At 43.0% G+C, this 22752-nt stretch overlaps 1 protein-coding gene across 5 annotated transcripts in view; it reads right to left on the bottom strand.

The window, feature by feature from the left end:
- Nucleotides 1-19496, bottom strand: part of CALD1 (caldesmon 1) — a 177314-nt gene extending 157818 nt beyond the window's left edge. For 2 of the 5 annotated variants that reach the window (XM_042050136.1, XM_042050138.1), the window contains exon 1: nt 19312-19496. The gene's annotated coding sequence lies outside the window, so the exon portion shown is untranslated. The remainder of the gene's footprint in view (nt 1-19311) is intronic. The other 3 variants (XM_042050142.1, XM_042050143.1, XM_042050140.1) reach the window with 2 other exon arrangements.
- Between the last annotated feature and the right edge of the window lie 3256 nt (nt 19497-22752).

Genomic DNA, 22752 nt, shown 5'->3' with positions numbered 1-22752 from the left:
GCTTCAAAAGTAAAGAAGCCAGACATATCCTACATAACCACAGTCATGTCTAAGTATATGCATTACAATAAACTCCCTTTTCTCTCTGGGGGACCTGCCTGAGTTTGTGTCACTGTTTCATAGCACTGCAGGTTTCACTCTTTCAGCAGAATGTTGCAAACACCCTCGCTGAACATGAATGTTTGAGAGGTTAGTGCGGCATGACAAACTGAGTGAATCCAGGGCTGACAGAAGATGCTGGATATGAAGTCCTCTAGTTAGAAGAGGTTACGGCAGGGACTAAGCAACACAGATTTCATTATGCTTCCCTAAAGACACAAGTAAGTCCTGAGCAATAATCTACTAATGATTAGAACGACCATACACAGGTGTAGTGGGAAAATATGTCTTAAGAAGTGAACTGGAGAGCATTTCCTGAACATTGCTGGAATATATTGCTTTGCATGCCTTAAACCACCGTGAAGCTGTCAGTCAGCAACAACTCTCAGTAATTTCTGACTTCAGCTGGGTCTGACCTTACAATTCTGCATCACACTGTGCCCAGAACTTCAAGTCATGTAGTCTCATTTAGCAGGTCTCTCTCTAAAAACGAGTCATCAAGCAAAGGTAAGAAACTCTATTCAAAGCAAGTATCTAATTAAGTATCTAAGCTCCTGGTGTGTTTTAATATCTTTTATTTACCCAAGCCTTGATCTTTTTCAAGATCAAGAGTCATCAGAAGAAAAAAAATATTCAATAAACTCTTCAGCTAGTGAGAGTCCTCAGTTCAAATGTAGGACCTCTCCACAAAGAGAAAAAAAAGACATAGCTTCCACATTATTGTACACGCTTCACTTCCTTATTGCCACTCCTGGACCTGAAGGATTTGATGCTGCTTTAGCTGGAGTCAGTACAATACAGTACAAGACATTGCCCCTGTCCTTGTGAAATGACTCCAGTACAGTCCAGTTTCACCCTCACTGTGTAAAGACTAAAAGGAGAAAGAAAAGGTTGTCTGGTACTTACCTCATGGCAGAGAGGGGCACACCATGCAGCACTGGCTGAGTTCAGGGAGGCTGGAGAAAGCTACCCTTGACATGCTGTTAAATTCTCCCTGTAAGTCATTTCACCACCAGCTTTCCATGCCTCCCACCCCTGAAGTAATGAATGGATGAGTGTGTTGTGTTTAATTAAAGTATGTTTCCCACAAGAGTTGCTTTCTCCTCTCGTGTAAGAGAGAAATAAGTCCACCATGGTCAATCTCACTTCATGCATGAACTGCACCATCCCAGCCTCCCCAGTATATAATTATCTGACAGTACCTAAGTGAATCAAGAAAGACTTCCAGGAACAGATGAAACCTATCATGCCAACACACACAGCCATGGTGGGGAAGGATGGTCCTCTAAGGTTTTTAATTCCACTGCATTTTGAAATGCATCCCTTATCAGCTTCAAGTCACTGTTCATTGACTCAAGGACAGAACATCAGAGGAGGTAAAAAATAAACATTCCACCAACTTTTTTTAAAACCGATTGAAGTAAAACAGTCCAAAGTGTCTATTTTAATAGTAGCAACACAACAAAATGTCTTCTCAAGATATTTGTATGAAGGAAAAACAGTTAAAAATCTACAAGTCTAAATATCATTTGTTTCACTTTTTAACACAAACTCTTCCACATAACTCTATTAGGCAGTTCCTACTGCTGTGTGACTTAAGGTCACACTTATTTTTAAGACACTGACCCTGACAAACGTTCCTGTTGTGGCTTCTCCTTACTTTAAGAGTGCTTGGGGTCTTTTAGAAGTCAGGCTTCTGAGGGGACAGGCAAAAGGGGAAGTCATCACCAACCACCACTAGTCCACTGTGTTTTCCTACAAGATCTACATTATACTAAAGATTCCCCAAAGCAAAGGTTTCAGGAGAACAGACTCTCAAAATTAGACTTTTTAAACTCCCTTCTTAAAAGCCTTGCCAATGCTCATATAGGATGACAGAGAAGTAAATTTAAATCCTCTCTAATTCTTTCACAACTTTAACCTCAAACCACTCCCTCTTCTGCTAATTATGTGAGCCAAAAGTACCATCCAGATTCACTTCAAAGTTTTTCTTCCCTGCCCTCGAGAGCAGCTGTTGCAGCCCATGTCCATTCTGCACTGCCTGCATGTAAGTTTCCTTTAGCACCTGCAAAGTGAATTTACCTTCCCAAAAAAAGGGATGAACAAACACCTTCCCATCAATAGACAACACCCAGTGCCAGACCTCAGCCTTTACATGGAGTCTCTCATTGGGATAAAGGAGCAGGACTCCCCATTACTCATGTGCAGGCTAACTGAAACAGAGATAAGGCACTTTGCTGCTCCACAGCACCACTTTTTTGTCTCCATAAACCCAAAGAGTTACAAGCATGCAGTAGTGTGACTGGATCTTCTGAGCTTCCTTCAGCTGTCACAGAGACAGATTTTATCCTCCTTGCTATTTGAATATATTTTTCACATTCTTTTCAGATGGGAGGACCCAAAGGGAAATGAAGTATCTGCTCTAATGTCACATAACTCATAATTTCCAGTCTCCTCCCCAGAAAGGCTCCTCTTTCCAGTCACACGCTGGCATAAAAGCAAGATGTTTGATGAGCAAACTTCAATGGAGCCACATGAGTGCAGAGGAAGCATGGACCCATTTGATCCAGGTCATGGAGGCCAGACATGACCACACCTGACCATTTTTTTTTTTTTTTTTAAAGTCAGTGATACCGACTACCAGCTTTAATACACAGACTCCAAGCTACTGCCCATCAATGTAACTTCTATCAAAACCCCATGCTTTCATGCATCCAGAGAAATTAGGTTTGTGTAAAATAAAAACCAAAACAGATGCCCAAGCGATGTAAATCAGTAAAGACCTACTGATGTTACGAAGATTTATGGAACCCAGGAGTTCAGCTTAGCGAAGCTTTCTGCATTTGGCGTTCTCCGAGCACAATTCTCTCCCTTCCCCTCCCCTCAGATTCCCATCAAATGCAGCCCTGTAACAGAAGTGTTCTTTTCCCAAGTTGGCTTCAAGTCATGGCTGCAGCTCTCAATAGTATAGAACTTGTCAAGATAAAATATGCTTGGGGACATACAATCTCTACTGAGCATTTTATTGACTTAACTCTACCATTTTTGAAAGCCAGCCAAAATTCTTTAAGGTTTCTAAATTACTTTGTTTTCTAAATATTATCCATGGACAGATATAAGAGCACAAAAATCCTCAGTTGTTTGTGTAATTTGACTTATGTGCCATGCATTGCCCATCATGATATATTGATTTTCTTTTGCAAGCAAACAAAACAAATCCCAGCTACAAGTTGCTTGGGTCATAATGCAGAGTTATCCTGGGAACCATTCAAAACAGGAATTTTGCCCACATAATGTTTGCAGGTCACTCAGAAACTACAATTTTGCTTCAAAACAAAGGCAACCCAAAGGAAAACAAAAAGCCTGACGAAGTTTAGGCTTTCACTGCAGCTTTTCTTTTCAGATGCTGCATGAGATCCAGGATGGTTAAGATCAAGATACAGAGTTGTTACTGATGCCACAAAACACTCCCAGTAACATCTCACAGGAGAAAAATAACTCTTGGAAAGAGCAGAATATGTGAGAACAAGAATGAGGCCACCTCTCAGGAAGATCTCAGGAAGACGTGTACTCTTGTCCTGTAACATACCCTGGCTACCCAAGACAGGTATTCCCAAATGTTAAGCCTCCCAGAAAACAATTCTAAAAACCCCAACCCTCTAAATCGAGACTGAAATTGTAAACCTAATAATTTGCTCCAACTGTTTGAATTAGTGACCCAAAAATCAGTTGGTCCACATTACTTCACCAGCATGCATTCTTTGTAGAGGGGAATTTAAAACTGCTGAAGTGGAGGAACTAGAAAGCTGCAAGATCAAAGAGCAGGAGCAGGGAAGCTTAGCAGCTGATGATAGCCTTATCTGCCACTAGTTCTTGGTAGGCATCACTTTAGTTAATAACATCACAATGCACTTATCACTTCCAGGGCACCTTTCATTAAACGACCTCTAAGCACTTTGTAGACCCTAATTAAGCCTCAAGCCACAGCATTCCAGTGAAAAATAGCTGTTGAAATTTCCAAAAGATCAGGGGACAAGTGTACTCTTGTAGTAGATTAATAAGGTTCTATCCACAAGGGGAAATGACACCCAAGTCTGGAGAATAATGAAGAGACCTGCAGCAGTGCAGGCAGTGCTTTGTGCCGGTGCTCTGAGCAGAGAGAGGTCTCCTACAGCCTTCCATGAGCTTATTTGCAGCACAGCCATCACTGACCAACGCTGAAAGTGCTTTGCTACAGTCAGCCCTTCACCTCTGTGCTACTGCAGCAATCTCAAATGTGTTTTCTGGATAGATAACCAAGAAAAAAAGGCAAAAGATCTGCTAAAGCAAAACCTAAGCAGCACCAGAAACGGAGTGCAACTGAGTCCCATCTCCTGCTCTAGCAGACTGCCACCTTGAAAGAGATCAGTCCCAGCTTCAGATGCCTTAGATGTTCTTGAAGATTTTATCAAGTGTTCAATTTTGAAGCTGCCCACTTAACTACAGTTTTACCAGGGACTTTTAAATGAAAACAAAATCTACTCTCACCAAGATGCTTTAAACAGAAGAAAATAGTGGGAAGAAGTGTCAGAGGTCAGATCTGCAACTCTGTTTAATTCACTTTAATGTACACACAGAAGAATGCAAAGCAATAATTTTTCTCTCCCATTCTGTCTGCAAAGCACAGCTCAAGCCATCACCCCTGTCTTCTGACACTAGTCAGCTATAAGAACCAGGTACCTTAATGTTAAACCTGGCCAGCTGTAACACATTTGCTAAAGTAATTACATTTATTTTTACAGATTACATGGGTTTAGGTTTCACTTACTGATGTGCTAGGAAATCAGAAGTTTCGATTTTGCAGCTGAAGTTCAGCACTGTTGTAATCAAAGACAGCACCCGGTGCCCAAAAGTGCTAACCATACACACATTCTAAAAACTGAAATACTGCAGCTAGCATGCACTACAGGAGCTGTATTTCTTACCTGATAGCTCAAAGTAGCTTATATCCTTTTCTCTTTTGCCCTATCTCATTACCAAGGCTATGACAGAGAGACAGCAATTACCTAAATGTTTAAATCTTTGCTCTCTGTCAAATGAAGCCTTTCTCAATCTGCATAAATCTATGCACAAGAAATGGTGTTATTCTGAGGCTGATGTTAACAGCTGAGGGTCCTAACAAAATCTGGTACTTCTGGCCATGGAGAAGTGACTGAGCTGTTTGTGTGCTGTTTGAAGACAAAACAGCATTCAAAATGAAGTTGCAGCTCCCATTCCTCTCAGTGAGCACATCTACAAGGTAGGAAATGTGAAGCAACTGAATGGATTCAAATGGGTAAAAGTCAAGGGCAGGCCCATGTTTCTTTGGGCAGTCTGCATCAGCTGTTAGTAGGAGAAGAAATGCTAAAATAATATTTAACAGACATTGACAAAAATCCCCACAACAGCCAGAGTTGCTCTTTTAGGAGAGTAACTCCCAATCGAAATGACAATTAAAAGTTCCTAAAAGCACTGTTTTGGCAAAATCCAGATTTTACGTGTCATGGGAGAACCCAAAAGAGGAATGATTACCTTCAAAAGCTGCTGCAAATACCATGCCACAGAGTATAAACAGAAGAGTGCCTACAACTTCTGATGTGCAACACCTCTGAAGGTGTTTCACTGTCTGCAAGGGTCATCTCTGAATAATGTGCTGGGGATTTTCAGAGCAGGCATTTTTCTCTAGAACCCTTTATTTAGTACTCTAATGAACACTGAAGCTTTTTTTCAGTCTTAAGGGAGAGGGAAAACAATTGCTCTCTTTGCACCACTTTTGAGATATATTCTGTAGAATGACAAGTGGTTAGAAATGAACTTCAGAGGTAAACCTGGACTGAGATTGCTCAGGTTTCCATGCAATAAGCAGTATAGTGCTACAATGCTAGTGCCTAAAAGCTACTTAAATAAATGATCCACAAGCTTTTTATTGCTGTGACAGCAAACCAGAAATAGTATGTGATCAATAAAGTGAAGCAAAAGACATACAAAATAAAGCAATCGGGTAAAAGAGGAAGCAGTCTGAGACAGCAGTGTCACTCAGTTTCACATAAACCAGCATGTTTGACACTATGTCCTCTTAGTACTGCTGGCACACCCCAAAATTTTGAACTGACAACCTTGCCCTGATAGGGAGAAACTGGATGTGAGCACAGCTGGCTCCCCAAAAGAGATTCTAGGGATCACTGAATTGAAAAGGTGAAAATTGGGCAGTGAACTGACTTAATTCTTCACTATAATACAACAGTTCAAGATCGAATCCCTTAATTTGCAGCATACCAGTTTACTTCTATTCTGTCTCCTTTGTTTCTATCCCTTGAAAAAGAACCATAAAAAAATAAAACCGTTCCTGGTATCACCTAAGGAGATTCATTCAGCTTGGCAAAGCTTCTTACTTACAGTGGGAATTTGAACTTAGAACTGGACATCCCAGTCAGAAGTTTTTTGCACAATTCTCATTGTAGGTCACATTAAAATAGCATGCAATGGACGAAAACAAGATTCAGCTGGTGCTATCCATATAAACATTGTAAACCACTAACTGCATTTTTTTTTAATAAAGAAAAAATGTATAAACAAATGCCATTTGCAGAATCAGTGATTTCAGCTGGGTCGAATTCTGCAAATTCCTCTCCCCATCAAGCAGCCAAGTTGGGTAGCCACTGCTGTCTTTATGAATACTGAATAGGGGCATTATGTCCATACAGAAAATGCACATGGGGAAGGAGGACAGGTCATCTTTCATGCACACAAGAACACCAACACAAGTGGAGCATGTTTGTTTTCTACTGCTCAAGTACATGTCAAAAATGTAATTTATATCTAAGATATAAATGAGACATTCTATCTCATCAAAATGGCCCTTCAGTTGAAACAAACTGCACCTGTATAAATGCAAAGTCATATTCAGTACATAAAGATTTTCTTTCTCGTGCTTCAGAGAGACACTTTTGTGCTCCTTTGTGCAGCAGGCAGCACCAAAGCTGTATGAGAAACAGCTGTTCCTATGTACCCTCCTGTCTTTGTGCCATAGATGTGTTCCAGCATAAAATTCTAGTTGTTCATTTCTGACACACTTGTTTGAACTATTGCATCGCTTCTGGGCACAGCAGAAATGGATGCAACACCACCTGTGTGATCCCTCCATCCTACACCACATTCCTGCACTGAACTCCAGGTTACTCTCAGGCCTTCTCCTCTCCAGGCTGAACAAATCCAATTCTCTCAGCCTTTTGCTGTAGGAGAGGTGCTGCATCCCCCTGATCAACTTGGTGACCTCCTCCAGATTTGCTCCAACAGGTTGAAGTGCTTTTTGTCTAGGGGACCCCAGAGCTGGATGCAGCACTGCAGGTTGGGATCTCACCAGAGATGAGCAGCAGAATTCCCTCCCTCCACTGCTGCCCACGCTGCTTTGGATGCAGCCCAGGACATAACTGGCTTTCTGGGCTGCAAGATCACACTGCCAGGTCACATCAAGCCTCTCCTCCACCAGCACCCCCCAACCTACTGTAAAATATTAATCCTGTCCTGGCCAAAACTAGGACACCTATGGCTATTATTCCCTGGGATGACAGCTTATTTTAGACCTGTGTGTCTTGCTGTAGGAGACAGAAGTCCCAACCTCTGCCCCTACCTCTCTCACTGACCTTCCACATGACCTTGGCCATTTTTGTCTCATTAAAGGGATCTAAAACATGCACAGTGTTGTTTAGCATATACAAGGCAGATTGAATTTGGTAAGCACTGTTCAACCAAAAACAATATCAAAACAGAAATATGGGGCGGTTTTTAAGACAGAAGAATGCTGGAAGCAAGCAGAAGAAAAGCTTTTCTGTGCTGTATTCAGACATGAGCTCTACCACTGGAGTTTGTCTCTCAGCAGCATTTAATTTCCTCAGGGAGAAGATCCAGGGAGAACCAAAAATCTCATCTCAGATGCTTTCAGCAATAGTCTCCTTCATGCCTACCACTGTGAATCTGGCAGGGCACTGAAGCTGGCAGAGGTAATTTCTGCCTGATGGCAGAACAGCATCTACGTGAAACAAGTTGGTGATCTCAGACCAATTATGTGAGAACATATTTCTGCACCACCACTGGAAATAATTAGCAGTTGTAGGAACCACAGGGACACCAGCTTCTGCTGTGCTTTTTCTGTGGACAATATAATTAGCTTTGGCTCAGATAGTGAACACTAAGAAACCTGTAATAGGCTGAGAAGAGGCTTGTAACCCTGCTCTCTAAGAGCTTGCTTTAAATAAGCAGATAGGGCCATTTAAAACATTCCCTATACTTTATTGCTTCCCCCCCCCCCCTCAATTTTGGGCTACAGATCAAGCTTAATTACCATCATTCCACTTTCCTTCAAGTCCTCAAGGAAAGTAAAAATGAAAGTTAACACTACTGAATTCCATAGTCTTAAAACATTTTCCCTCCATCACTGGGAGTGCACAGCATCAGCTGCAAACCACATTAGAACGAAACCTTACACCACACCTGTAAACATCACTGTTTCAAACACTGAGTAAAGCAAAAAGCATCTGAAACCAGTGTTTACACTGGTAGGAAATCCTGCTACAATCAAGGGAGCCATGTTAAACTCTGCACCTAAAACACAGCATTTCAAAGCTCACGCCGAAGAGGCTGCAGGCTCTGGTCCCAGGTGTGCCTGTGCCTCAGGTGCTGCTGTACAGGAGAGCAGCAAGCAGGACTGCCAAAACACAAGTAGAGCAACAAACTAAGACAGCAAATCCCTCTCTTGTGTCCTTTATTCACTCTTAACCAACACCTGTCACATCTTCAACTGCGTTTCCTCACACCCAGAAAAACAGCAAAGCCCATCTCACAGCTGCACCAAATATAGCTGTAGCACCCAAATATCCTTCTTAACTAACACCTCTACTGGACCTGAAGTAGTTTTAAAGTTCTTCTGCCTTTTTGACACCAAAGCTACACTTCCAATAGAGCACAGCCACCTTCCTCCAATTTTGCAAGATCTAGCTGAGCTGAAGGCTGAGCTTGAGAGAAGATGCAATATTACACAATTCTGACGAGAGAGTTGACTCGAGAAATATACAATTCTAATTTCACTGCTTCCTTTGGTATTTTCAAGACAAAAACTGTACATGTGGTGCTTTTGTCTGAGCTGGCTTCACAATAATCAACACAACTTCTTTTGATATGGGTGAAATTAAGGAGCCAAAACCATGAAGCTCCCTGCAGAACAGTCTAATTTTGCTGTATTTTCTAATCAAGGAAACCTGAGAAACCCAGTAAGAAAAATGTACTCTAGCACTTAAAGAAAATTAGCTTCTTCTTTGGTCCTCCCTGGCACATTTTCCCTGCAGTCCATTCTGGATTTACACAGGTGCTACTCAAAGCAGAATTTGGCCTCTTTCTCTCAGGTGGCCTGACACATTTACTGCAGTGTGCAGATATGCCCATATATTTTACACGTATGTAAAGCACATTTCCCAGACTAAAACCCTCTCCCAGAGAGTCTCCCTAGGTCTCTGTCTGATTTTGGCCTCGTTTACTCCCTCACAAATGAAAAGCAGTTCCATTGAAGTCAGTGAGGTAACACTTGTCTTAAACGTGTGTGAGATCATGTCAGAGCCACGGTCCCTAATAAAACCAGCTGCCGGTAACTCTTCTACGAGTTTCCATTCATTAGGGCTTTTTTTTTTTGCTTGAATTCACATGAGCAATATCCATGGGCCAAGAAACACATTTTAGAATGATAGCTATTTCCCCCTTGCTAAAAACTAGAAAGTGTAGCAAACTATCCCAATCCTCGCTGAAAAATGACAGTTTATTGTACTTTGTTAATAAACAGAGGTGTTTATGGACAAAACATGTGCAAATGTACTTTTGAGAATCATCCTGCACTGCCTAGAGTATTGGGACAAGATGACCTATATATGGTTTTCCCAGCTTTTCACTTTTGGTTTTGTGGGGGACGATTGGTGTTGGTTATTGGGATTTTTTTACACTTATAGCTTCTGGTATTTCATTCTAAATTGGGAAACACTGAGTGTACCTATTTAAATTCAGCCTCAGAGAGATCTGTAAGCATTGAACCAGGATCAATGAAACCAGTTCTATGCCTGCTAATGCCAACAGCCTTTCCATCAGTGACTTTCCATTGCCTTGAAGGGTCACAGGAGAGACAGAAATAACGTGCTCAGATTATAATGTTTTTTCCAGTTCATCACACCAGTCTCCAGGCTTTCAGAGCTGTATAACTATTTTGTCATATAAGTCAGATTCATAGCCTGTCACCACTTCAATCTGTTCATTTATAACAAAACATATTTCCTACACATTTCCTACACATACAGTAAATTCCTTTCATTTTTCACTAAGACAAACTGATCTTTATCAGATACTCTGACACAGAAGGCAATCACAGCATTACTCCCTCTCCACTTCTTAATATTAAGTTTGCTCTATGTTGACTCCAAGAAAGGAGCTCACATCTATTCACAGATGGTAGTGAACAGAGGGAAACAAAAAACCAAAACAAAACAAACTGCCTATTTTGGCAGAGCAATTGGGTTGCTACAGCAGATGGCACAAGAATGACAAAGTAGTTTTGGGTTTGACAAGTAAAAAAACAAACATCTTTACTGGCCATGGACAGTGGACTGAAGCTTTGAGGCTGTTCCCAAGCACAAGAGGAGGGGGTTGATGACTTTGACAGCCTTTACTGAAGGACCCCAAAGGGAAGGGGAACTCCCAGCTGGGGACAGCATAGAGCAGCAAGAGTTAAACACCATGAACTCATGCAAAGCTTCTCTACAAGTAGCCAGAATGAGATTGCACAAACACGGAGATGGGTCACAAATCACTTAGGGGAGGGGAAAACCAAAGGAAAAATTACTCCAAACATGCATCACTTACACTTTCCTCTTTTAAGAGGTAAAAGGAAAACAAAGCAGTCTCCTGTCTTCCTTTGGAATCACAAAGACAAATAAAAATAGAAGAAATGAAGAGCATTTTTGACCATGCACTAATACTTATTGCATTCAATGTGCTTATTACTCAAGGACTTTCTCCAAAGGCTCCAGATGCCATTTACAAAGCTGATATAACACAGAGTTTCTCACAATCCAAATCCTGAATGAAAAAATATGAATGAGATTAGATAAGTAGTTATTTTGGTCTCCAAACTGGCTATCCCTGATCCTTCTAAGAGCTGGAAAAGAGAATTTTTCATGTGCTACTATTGCATTACCCAACAGTCGCAACTCGACCGTGCTTCTTTTGGCCACATCAGAGCTCCTCAGTGGGCATGTCTTAGCGTGACTTCCTGATGATAATGGTCAAATGCCACCTCCTCAGAAGTACTACTGGCCAGAGATGAAAAGTATTTGGAGGAGCAGAAGACTGGTTTCAAATCCAGGCAGCTTGTCCTGTGGCTGACTGTAACACCCAAGTCAAACATAGCCTCAAAACATAAGCATGGTGTGGAATGAGGTGTAGTCTGGGAAATCCAATTGATCCATCAGCCCTCCTGGCCACAAAGAGATGTGGGGTTTGCAGCCAAATTGTACAGAAGATCCCAGACAATCTCTAAACTTACCAATACGACACAAACAACATATTTCTAAGGTACTCCATGCAAAACAAACAACAAACATGCCAGAAAATCTCCAGCAAGCAAAGAACCTTGTGCCACTCCATTATTGCACCTACACGTTCTCCATGTGAAATAAAATGCAACTACACCAACTGCTTCAGCCCCATGATTCTGACGGCAGAGAATACTGATCCCTAAACAAAAATAAACTGAAAAGCAAGAGTGTAAACACAACTGTTCTCCAATGACTTTGCATCTCAGCGTTGTCTGTGTAGGGTTTCACTGCCCAGGAATTGATGTGGTGGAAAGAAAATCCCTGAGAACTGCGTGGAGCACTGAGGACCCCTTCTGCAACTCCCATCCAAAGCTCCCTTCCTCCCCCAAAACTCATCCCTAATTATACACACACACCTATTTGCTTCACACCCGTGGTCCCATCCCTGATCTGAAACACTGGCATTCAATCATTGCTTTTCTTAAAGTTAGTGCTTTATACCTGGTGAGAATAAGATTTTGTCCACTAATCCCAGCTTTTAGTCATATAAATGCACACTAGAAGCACTGAAGACCAAGGAACTGCGTTTATATATGCACTGGTAAAGGAAATGTTCTTTTCTTGTTTGGGTTATATGGGGGGAGGAGAGGAAACAGGCTTCTGTGTCTGGTTTTAGGAGGAGAGTTAAGTGGCAAACAGAACTGACTGAAGTTTACAGGGATCTAAAGAAAGGAACAAGGAAAAAAAAAACCACTCACAGAGCTTTCAATAACACACAGCAGAGAAGACTGCAAGCAGACTGCTTACAAACGTTTCTGCTTTTCCTTTTTATTGTCAATATGCTCCTTGATTGCATACTGTGTCCAGTGAATAAGCCATTTACTATTGTGGTTGGAGTGAATGAAGCTCAGACCTTTCCCATATATGGCAGGGCCTTTTAATCACCAGGGAGCCAGGAGCAATGGAATTTTACTGGCTTTCTGGGTTTGGAGTGCCCTCTCTTGTACGAAATATCATTGCCCAGTGAACACTCATTACTGGGATTTTGACCCAACTTCCTGCTGTCATTGTCCTTTAGGGGATGCATAGAAAACCAAACAAAAAGGGCCAGCTTCTCGATAGCAAGCAGCTCACAGTGAATTCTGAATTCCTCTAACTCAAGGAAATCAAACAGACTAGATCCAATGTACATTTTTTAAAAGCCTCAATATCATTTACATCCCTAAATGTATCCCAGTACAGCTACTGAAATCAAGCTCAGATTCAGGCCAGCTAATGCCCAGGTTCTCCCTCTTTTTTGCCAACGTAGCAGAGGAGAGATTAGTGGTGTTTTAAATTACTGGGACAGCAGTAGGGAAATTCTCAGCTGGCCTGCTTTTGTCAGTATAATATACATTAGCCACAGAAATGCTTGGCTCCATATCATCTGGATTGCCTAAGCTCTCTTGTTCATATTTACAGCAATTAAAAAGCTGCACTTCAGTCTTTATAATCCCAGTTCTGTTTGAAGTGGCCAAGCAACAGCTGTGGCTTATCAGACATCTGAATGAAACTCCTCATTTCCATAGCAGGGGTGTGGCTCTGCACATGGGGATATGCTGTTCCCAAAGCCAAACAAAGCAGCAAACCTTCTCTCCTCTCTGCAGACCCAGGGCTGCAGCCCTCCGAAGTGATGCTGACTAGATGCCTCCTGCAGCACCAGCAGGTTGAGCTGTGCAGGTAAATGAGAGCTGACCCAACACTTCTCCAGATCTCAGAGCTAACCCAACCCACTCCTATTTCCGCACATTGTAGCCAAGCTCTTGGAATTTCTTTCCCAAACCTATGAGCTTTAACAAGGCCGGAGCAAAGCCAAATTCTCCCCAGTTCAACGGCTATAGAAATTGCTGAGAGAAAGGAGGTTATCACGAGGTCATTAGGAAGATGCAGACAAAGTCCTTTGCCTCCTCCATCTGCAGCTGAACCTACTCAGACTGAGCAGAAATTGTCCTCAGCTGATATTAGAAAGCAATGGTCTGGACTATCACATTAGCACTGTTAGGTCCTCTGAAATAGTGAGGAATCATAAAAGGTCATGCCTTTGTGCTTCTGGGATGAAAGATTTTACCAGGGCGAGCATTGTGGCTCAAGGGAAGGGGGGGGGGGGGGGAATCAAGTGAGGGCCATTTCACCATTAGAGAGCTCACTGTCAAAGAAAAGAATGAAGTGGGAAAAGGGTAGTAACATGCCCTGTGGCAGTCAGGAAGACAAGAGAGAACATCAAAGCCTTGCAAATAAGAAACAAACAATGGCCTGATCACAGACTGCTTCATTTGGGCAGAGCTCCCTCCGAAGAGGACTGGAATCCAATGGGCACAAGCCTGCGGGATCGAACCTTGCCTTCTGAAGCAGCACAGGAGCCGCTGCTCCTGCACTCACTGGACGAGGGTTTGTCCATCCCTGCTCTGCTTCCCTAAGCAAAGTCAGCTCCTTTGGACAAGGATGCAAAAACAAGCTGCCAACAAATCTCAGGCCCTTTGTTTACATAGCTGTCATAGGTTCAGGCTCCCTTAGCCATTTAATGAATCATGAACACTAGTTCTTCCTCACCCCAAGTTATTTAACTTTTAGAAGTGACAAAGCAATTTCCCTGCCCCTTAGGTCTCCACATGCTTGAGGGAAGATTGGGAAGGTCACACGTGCATGGCATGTGCAGTAACACTGTCTTCCTGCATTTAGCAATACCTCTCCATATTTGTTAGCCCTCAAAGTTACCCTTCTGAACAGATCCCAAAGCAGAGCATTTACAGCAAAACTTTATCTCCACAGATCTATTTATAACCCTTCTATGAGCTAAATTCCAAAGATTTTTTTGTTGTTGTTTTGCCATTTAAGGACATAAACCAGAAAATGTGCAAACGGGTGGGTTCCACTTTGCTTCACACCCTCCACAGCAAGTCTCAAGGGAAAATGCTCTTTATTTGTATTCTGTACACAAGAGGGTGTGGAAACATGTAATGTTTCCATTGCCTGAAATCCTTCCCTAATATTTTCCCCACTGCAGCTTGGCCTAGCCCCAGGGGCTACAATTTCAACTGCTCTCATCAACGTGAGACTGAACAAGCAGATAAGGGATAGCTGAGTAGTTTTGCTTCCAAGCTTACGACACTATGGTGGATCTGTAAGCAGAAGCTGCCTTCGTGCGTTTTCGGAACACGCATGACAGCCTCAAGGAAGACTGTTCCAGATGCAGCGCAAACAATTCAATCCTCAAGCACCCAGGAAGTTCCCTCTAGACATGGCAGCACAGTGTCACCACTGAGCCAGGTCCATTTCCACCTCATTCCCTGGGCTTCAGTGGTTTTATACCCATAATCTAGAAGTCGAATACATATCTGCGTGAACACATCAAGAAAAAAAAAGTCTAAGATCTTCTGGGAAATCAGTCAAAAAAAAGGTTTTAGCCAGTGCTTAAACTTGGCATTTTGGTATTGCAAATTCTTCATAAACACTAATGAACTAAGCCCCAGCAGACCCATGGGCTAAATACAGAAAGGCACAGATTATCCTTTACTTGGAGATAGAGAAACAGACACATGGCCATTAAGTGACTCACCAGGTATTTATGACCACAGGGAAAAATTCAAAGGAGAAATTACTCCAGTGGCTTAAGATATTGCTGCTTTTTCCCTTTCTTTCCCCTGCTTCCTCAGCTATTTGGTCCTGCCCTCACTTCAAGCCAGCAGGACAGTCCCCACAAGCAAATCTTCCCAACTTCAACCCATAAACACTGCCGTAGACAAGATTTTCTGATCGGGAGGTGCCCCTGTGCTTCATGGACAGAGGTTTCCCCTCTTCAGGGGCGGGCACATGGGGCAGGAAGAGGGAAAGAGGCATCAGTTTGTGGTGGTGGTTCCTGACCACAGGTAGAGGAGGTGGGTGGCCCAGGTGAGAACTGGGCACTGCTGTCCCTGGATGCACAGCAGCGCTGCAAGACAAAGCAGGAGCCAGGAGGTTTGCAGAACACAAAGACCAGAAGGCAGCAACTCCTCACGAGGGCAGCTGGCACAGAGGGGACCATGCTGGTATCTGCTGGGCAGTCAGGCTGCTGGCCCCATACTGTTCATAAGCACAGCTCCAAAGGAAAAATGCATGGAAAGGAGCACTTCCTTAATGCGGGATGTAAACCATACAGCTAACGTATCAGCTAAGTAAGAGTGTTACATTCCCTAACCTTTCTGGTTCATGAAATCTGTTAGCAGAAATGTAGGAGCAAGCTCCCCTGGGGGTGGGAGTGATCCCAAATTACAGAGTACTGAGCAACCTTCCCTGCTGGGCTAGTTGAATGTACAAAAAAGCATCAGGAAAGAAATGTTATATAGCTCAACTGTCCTGTGACCTTGGTGTTTCATCCAGAAAGGTCAGATCTAATCTGATCTTCAAATGCCTCTGAGTCAAATTTCAGCCTTAGCCAAATCCTTGACAAGCAGCAGCTACATCTTCCAGGCAAGAACAGCACCCCAAGAGGAAGTGCCTACACACAAGTAGGTGGCTTTCTTCCAGTACAGTTGCCCCCCAAATCCATTCTTACCCATTTCACCACTCAGCAGCTCTGCACAAAGCCAGCAAACCATCCCTGCACACGCACAAATCCCAAGGCTCTAGTAAGGCAGCAACTTTCTCGTTACAAGCTGCCAGGGGGTAGTTACTAAGAGGAGACAATTTTTAAAGAATGAAAGCTTGCTTTGAAGGCAGACTCCCACTCTTTGCAGTCACAGGCCTGTGTGCCTCAGGCTTTGTACACCTGGAGCCCAATCCTGCAAACTCCCTGTAAAGCTCCTCTTAAAGGCAATGAAAGGTTCACAGGACTGCACTTCACCTTCTGCCCTTTTTTGGTGCTTTCTCCCACACCCAGGAGAGTCCAGACCAGACAAGCCCTGCAGATGGACAGTAATGATCTCCTGGCCCTCTCATTCTTAGGCATATATGGTTTCCTGTCCCTCTTTGTTCACACACTGTGATCAAATGTACCAAGCTGCACCCTTGGCAGATAGGGGTTAAGAACTCCACTGATCTTTAAACAAAGTAAAAGGCAGCCCCCAAGAATAGGTCTCATGTAGGCAACTACTGAGAAACCAGAGTATTTTCAACAGTCCCAGAACATTCGAGCTCTATTTGCCCTGCAGGAAGGAAGTCCCGCAGGCTGTCACTTTTCTACAATGAAAAGATCACCCCCACGGGCAGGGCTGCTCCAGCTGTGTGAAGGGAAGTGTGAAACAAGGAGGACTTCCAGTCAGACTCTTGATAGACCCTCCCTGGCATCTTCATAGGACAGAAGGCACCTCCTAGCAGGCATCCATGAGAAAAGCCTTGCCCTACCTTTGTGATCTCCCCACCTGGAATGAGCAGCACTGCACCCTAACCCTGTATGGGATTGATCAGATGCTGTGTCACATGTGGCCCCATGAATGAGACTAAGGAATAAGAAACCTTCCCACCTAAACAGGCTTCAATTTTCCCTCTGATGCCAGAAAGAGGAACTTGCACCCCACCCCCCCCACCACTTTCCTTTCAAATCACTTTCAGGGTCACTATTACATTGTGTAGATCAGTACTGGACAAGAAATAAAAGCACAAGGGAGGTTACCCCTTTCTCAGGCTGCTCCATGTCAGAATAATGCCGTGAGTATATGAAGCAGCAATTGTGGAAAATCCCTTATTCTCCTAAAACATGCTTACATCACTCACTGTCAAAGTGCATTCAGAGCACACAGGACTCCCTTTGCATCAGACCCTGAATCCATTAATGACAGTATTGATTTCACCAGGACTAATCCTGTGAATGAAGGCTGTGGAATTGATCCCCTTGTCATTGCAAGTGGCAGCAAAGAGGAGGTTTCAGGAAATACAAATTATTTCAATTGAGTCTCTTGTTCGCAGACATCTCATCTGGTATTTCTTCCCTGCCATCATGATTTAGATTCTGCATTAACACATGCAGGTTTTATTGACTAAGACTGCCTATCCAAGCAGCTTCCCCCAAAAAGGCAGACCTATCATTTCTTCAAATATATTGAGGAAAGTTCCTGCTTTACCTTAAAGGCAATTTAATTAAGCAAATGGACTAAAAGTTTTGCTCAGTTTGTAATTTATGCTGAAAAAGTCTCTTCCATTGGTTTTAGTGTGTGTAGTTTTAGAATCCCATCCTGTCTAAACGGCAGGCGAAAAAGATGATACTTGCTGCAGATGAGGACTTACTGCTACATTTAATGAGACAGAGAAAGAATGGAGGCAGAATCTGAGGGTTCTTCAACTGCAAATCATACAAACACAATCATTCACAGTATGGTATCTAAAATAGACAAACTATGATAAATACAAGGTTCTCACAAAAATAAAATCCCACTCTGCCTCCTTATTTTTTTTGAGCTGCTGCCAAGGAGGGAATGTGTTATTTTCCCAAATTATTCTCCTGTCCACCTTTTAGCAGGGGAAGCCTTCTCAGGCAAAACTGTACAAAAACTGCATACTGCGAAAAGAAATTCTCCTCTGAAAACAAATACTCCACAAAAACTCATTTTAAAACAGTTATGTTTTCGTTCTTCCAAACAACATATGACATATGAGACAAATCTATTCCATCCCTGCAGCTCTGGCCAGAGATTAGCAGCTTGGTCAGTGTCTGCAGCTACCAAGTGTTCATCTGCAGCTAACTTCCTCCCTCCCTTCGTTTTCCCAGCCCTCTCCCTGAGAAATTCCCTGCTATGCAGAATATCGTGCTATCAGCAGCCAGCCTTGCACAGGGCTTTCCAACTGTCCGGACATGTCACGGGAGCTGGGAAGGGGAGCCTGCTAGCCAGCTCTCGCCAGCAGCACTCTGACAAACACGGACCCAAAGACTTTTAAGAGCTCCAGTCCCACCCAAGTGCACTTTTTTAATCCCCCCTTTTAACAGGAAAGACAACTTCACAAGAAACATTCTGGCAACGCACTGCTGCGCTTGTTGGAGGCTGAAAGCAAAAACTGATGCCATCTATTGTCAACAGTACTTCTGTGAAAGGCTGCCATGAGGGACATCTGCTTCAGCAAGGATCAGATCACTTACATTAACCAGAGCTTTACTGTATCTGTATCAGTTACGTCTGGAGACTGCCCTTGCACTCAGGCTGCCCTGAAAGTCCACATATTAAGTTGCAAAATTAAAAACAATTCACCAGACCTTAACACACTAAAAACTTTCTCATTGCAATGCCAAAAAAAAAAAAAAAAAAAAGGGGGCGGGGGGGTGAGTTGAAAAGAAAAAGAAAAGAAAGGGTAGATAGGTTATTGCTCCAGTAACAAACCCACCAAAGGATCAAAAACGGAGTGGTGGGACCAGCAGCACAGATCCTGCCCTGCACCTCCTCACCGAGGTGCAGTGGGGTGAGCAAACATGCATCCCCTCTCCACCCGCCCGGCACAGCACGGAGATCTCCCTTAGTTCACCACGAACATCTGGAAGGGGGAGTGGGGGGGCCACAGAGAGAGAGGAGGAGAACAAAAATATCCTCCGACAGCTCGTTCGGCTCCGCGTGCTGCTTAATCTGCATGGCAAACGCGGGGAGCCCGGCTCGCTCCCGGACGAACGCGTCCCGTAAGTCCTTACCTCTGGCTGCAAAGTTCTCAGCTAGTAGGAAGGAAATGAATAACCGGCTGCTTGGGCAGGAGCGCAGCAAGAAAGGCACACCAGCAGCCTCACACACAGCCCTATTCAATAAAAGTACAGCTTTTCCTTGGCCCCTCCCAAAAGTCAATGCTAAGTGAATACATATCCCTTATGTTTACAATTGGCAGGCAGCGGAATGCATTGTCCTCAATTTATTCTAATAGGCAGCCAATGACTACGCGCAAGCCAAGGTGGGTTCAGCCTGCCTGCAGAGATGCCTGTCATTCCCTAGGCATGCTCAGGAAGCCACTCATCAGAAAACCAAGACCTAAAAAGCTCCGAAAATTCGTGCAAGCTGCCAAAACTGTCTTGCTACATGCCCTTTTTTGGTTATCCTTAGCAGGGCCTCTGAAAGTAAATCCTCTGTCAGGAACAATCATAAGAAATGTTAATCTTGGAGAAAGAGGCTGTCTTGTTGAACACAAATGGAGCTTAGAAAAAGGAAATACACTGAATGGGAAAGAGACACGGTAAACATATTTACTTTTTGCACCAGTTTAAAAAAAAAATCAAAAAAATAATTTCACCACAGCTAAACTTCATTGTATTTTTTTTTAACGAGGACCACATGTAAAAGGCAACAGAAACACTCTGCTGTGCAAGCTTGGTTCTGCAGAAAGAGACAGACACCAGTGGGAAAGGCACATGAAAGATGAGTTGGCAGGCTTCACAGCCTGATTCCATTTCAAATAGTACAATAGAAGTTACAGATAGAATAGCCATGTTCTGAAAAATAACTTTTAAAGAGATTCAAGACTTTGACGGTGATCCTTGGCAAGCTGGACTAGTTGGATACATGGGTTGAGTATATAGTTCTACAACTATTCATCTAGACATTAAACCTGGTTCATTTACTATGAGATTAGCACTACATCTACTTAATATGACCAATACTTTCACTGTCTTTGAATGTTATCAATAAAGTAAACTTAGATTAATTTTAATCTTTGTTTAGCTTTAGTGATCACACACTGTTGATAACTTTGCAAATTATGCAGGTATCTTAAAAAATGAACAAACAGATAAAGACTGAAACATACAAAACACAAACTAATTAAGTGTGAAAATAAAGATGAAAATTATTGCCTAGAAAACAGCACAGTACAGAGAACCCAACATGCACATATACCAGCCACTAAGAAAGGCTGCAGGGGAACAGCGGGCTGCTCCAAGGGAACAAGATTCCAGGCCAGGAGATGTTCTGCAGATTCATGTTTGACAATAACATACACAAAACCAGCTAGGGGAAAACTATGTGTAAGATGACTTTGCAGCTGAATGGGCTGAACAGTTTTAATGCCTTTCTGGGTCCTTTCTCTGGCCACTGGGCCCCACAGATTTAGTCACATGTGTAAAGCAAGAAGGCTCCAGTCCACAGACAGTAAACTAATCTTTATAGCATTTTAAAAATTCAAAGAGAGCCAAATCTATGCAGATTTACAGCAAGAAATCATAATTATTCTAGTGCCATTTTAAATTTCGCTGCTTTATTATATGAAGCAAGAAGTGGTGTTTGTTTTTTGAAGGCACTTTTTTTCCTTCATTTTAACAACCCTTTGGAAAGTTCTTCTAATGCCAGACAGTTCCCATGATGTGGCTACACATGGGTTTTAAACACTAAAAGTAATACCTACAGCATATATGTAACTTTGTTTTGCATGATTTACTGGACAAGAGAGAACAAAATCCTTGTTCTCAGTCATTCCATTAACTGCAGAAATTATTGGCCTATGTATCCATGACCAAATAAAAAAGGTAGTGACATTATTTAGGAAGGAATTACAAATCTCTACTGGATCTTAGCAGCCCCTAGATTTTTAGGAGGGAAATCCAGGCTAAGAACAAAGCAGGATGAAGGGATGTGGACTCTCAGAACAGAAAGCTGAATGTTAGAAGTACCCTCAGGTTCTCATTCCAGCATGGCCACCAACCCCTGCAATCTCAGTGTCCACTGCAACAGGGAGCTAGAAGGGATACACTACCTAAAGCTGGAAGCAACTGGGGGTTGTTGTGGTATTTTAGCTTTTTTTTTTTTTACCATGACTTTGATAACTCCCTTGCCAAAGCATCCCAAACTCTGTGTTCCAAGTCACCTTTCCATTAAAATTCTGGAAAAAAATACCAAACAATTTTGCTTTGGGGAAATTACATCATGAAAAGTAGTTTGTGTCTTTCTTGCTCGGTTGAATTTCACCAAGAGGAACTTTTGAATTCCATGACTTGAAGCTTTGAAGCCAACAAACTGTCACGGATACCACAGTTTTCCTGGACATACCACTGGAAAGCTGAGCTTGGAAGAATGCAGAGTTAAATCCTAGTGGGTGCCCCTTTCCATCCTGTGACAGGAGCCACCTGTAAATGGCTGCTGTAAATATAGTTATAACATGCCTAAATTCAGAGTTGTAACAATGTAGGGAACTCCCATGGTAGTAGTCCTTGCCCTCACCACCAGGACTGCCACTCTAGCCACACCCTCTCCCCTTTGCTTTAACAGCGAGAGACCCTTTGTGTCACAGCCCAGAGCTAAAAATATTTCTGGGACTTGAATAACCCAAATCCTGCTTTATGATTGCACACGTGAGAGAGAGAAAAAAATAGTATATGCAGAAATGAAACCCCTAAATCAAGTACAATTTTAATATCAATACCTTATCACAGTAAGGAAGGGCCCTGCAAGTGCTCATTGCTAAGCTCTCCAGCTTGATAACTCAGGGCAAGGGTGGGACAGCTTGTGATAAGAGTCAAAGCACTTACACATTTTGGGTTGTTAGTGCATTCTTGGAGACCTCAGCCTGCAGTCTCTCCCTCAGAAGAATCATGTTAGAAGTACCTGGAAATCTCTGTCGAGACTGGGGCTCTCACAGGTTTATCAATTTTTCCTGCAAAATTTGCAGGCTAAAGCTGAGGTAAACCTGTGGTCTAGAAAGTACAGTACAAATCATCCCCTGGGGGGGCAGATCTGGCTGCTGTGTGCAGACACTCTGAACCACTTGCATTTTGGCACCACAAAGCCCTCAGGGCTCAGCAGCCAGTGGTGGCCAGAGGGTCCACTTGGGTTATTGCTGGTCCAGCCTCCAAGTACCTTCTTCCCAAAGCAGCAGTGATGGCAGAGCTGTGATCCCTGCCTGGAAAAAGTCATTGGGCTATTTATGGAGGGGCAATATTTTGCTTTTCAAAATGAAGTCATTTTTATAGTTGAGCTTCCCAAAATTATTTTCCTTCTCTTTATTTGACATGGTGCAGGTGATCGCTACTGCGCAGCATTGTCCCACCACTGTCACTGCAATGTCTTCAGCTGCCACTTCAGAGACACATTCTGAACCACCCCACCCCTACACATTCCCACAAGACAGCAAGGTGCATATGGAGCATCAAATGCAC

The sequence above is a fragment of the Corvus kubaryi genome, unplaced genomic scaffold, assembly GCF_017639235.1.
Source record: "Corvus kubaryi isolate FWS band 111438036 unplaced genomic scaffold, C.kubaryi_AGA036_p1.0 72, whole genome shotgun sequence".
Taxonomy (NCBI): Eukaryota; Metazoa; Chordata; class Aves; order Passeriformes; family Corvidae; genus Corvus; species Corvus kubaryi.
Note: the sequence above shows the minus strand (reverse complement) of the source record. Positions and strands in the feature narration are given on the sequence as shown.